This window comes from Rhinopithecus bieti, unplaced genomic scaffold (genome assembly GCF_001698545.2).
Source record: "Rhinopithecus bieti isolate Rb0 unplaced genomic scaffold, ASM169854v2 scaffold_27898, whole genome shotgun sequence".
In the NCBI taxonomy this organism is placed as follows: Eukaryota; Metazoa; Chordata; class Mammalia; order Primates; family Cercopithecidae; genus Rhinopithecus; species Rhinopithecus bieti.
In genome coordinates this window covers 627,341-628,803 of record NW_016812636.1, presented here as the reverse complement: position 1 = coordinate 628,803, position 1,463 = coordinate 627,341, and positions in this window count along the sequence as shown.

Sequence of the window (1,463 nt, the reverse complement as noted above, 5' to 3'; positions counted from 1 at the left end):
GCTGTGGCCGGATCTCAGCTCAGTCAGCTCAGTGCAAGCTCCGCCCCCCGGGTTCACGCCATTCTCCTGCCTCAGCCTCCCGAGTAGCTGGGACTACAGGTGCCCGCCACCTCGCCCGGCTAGTTTTTTGTATTTTTTATTAGAGACGGGGTTTCACCGTGTTAGCCAGGATGGTCTCGATCTCCTGACCTCGTGATCTGCCCGTCTCGGCCTCCCAAAGTGCTGGGATTACAGGCTTGAGCCACCGCGCCTGGCCGCTTCTTAACTCTTGAAAGACCACAAATCAATTCACTATTACCTATATACATACATATGTAGTTTCATTCATTGTTATTTCCTCCTAATTCTTTAACATTCTATTTTGACTCTGCAAGCCCAAAATACAGATCTGAATGTTTTAATGCCATATCAAACATACACTTTAATTATTTGTTTTTAACCATGTTTTCCATCAACAGAGACAACCAGGTATTGTATACATCCTTTCTAGCTCAGCCTACTGCAAAGGCACATCATTCCACAACAAGAGAAACTTTGCTTGTTTTTTGGCGCTATGTATGGTAACATAATATATATCAGTTTTGTTTCGAAGGTCAAATATATGTACAGTTACATATGTACCAGGTCAAATGCATAATATATAAATATTTCAATTACAATGTGGCTGAAGAATTAACTCTGGTTAATTGAAATATCTACTTAAATACAAGAAAAAAATCACTTATTTTCCCTGTTACTGAGAAATAGTTTAAAGATCTTTTATTCCTCTTTCCTTTGCCAGTGATGTCTACAGAGTGAACATCTCTGAATCCCTCCGCTAATTTAAGACCCTGCAGTACCTGAGTATCCCCGGGTTGCACATCAGTTCTCATCCTATTTGCCTGCAGTTATAGGAGACAAAAAGGTAAGGCTGAATCTGCAAAGAGATCAGGGCAAACTGCATTAGATGAACCTTCAAATGAGCTCCTAAATTACACTGCATTTTGATGATGTTTCCTTTTCATTAATAAATTAAGCGGAGGCTTATATGTCTTATTGGAGGGTCCTAGTTGATTGTGTTTTACTTCATAATATACTTTTAAACATTTTACCTGAGATAGGCAGCTTACTATTTTGCTCCACCCAAGCTTTTTCTGAAGAGTAGTTCAAAATATTGGTGGTTTCACTGCAATAATCTGGGCAAATTTGTTAGTATACCACTCTGTGGTTTTGATTCAACAAGTTGTGTGTAGGACCTGGGTGCATGCATTTTGAAAAAAACAAAAAATCTGTTCCGTGTACCTCTGAAATGCACTGCACTGCTACTCCAGTGTTAACTATTTTGGAAGGAAAAGTTTTTAAGCATTCTGGATTTGCTATATGGCACCTGGTTCATTATTTTCACACACACACACACATACACACATACACACACACACACACACACCCACACACACACACACACACACACACACACACACACA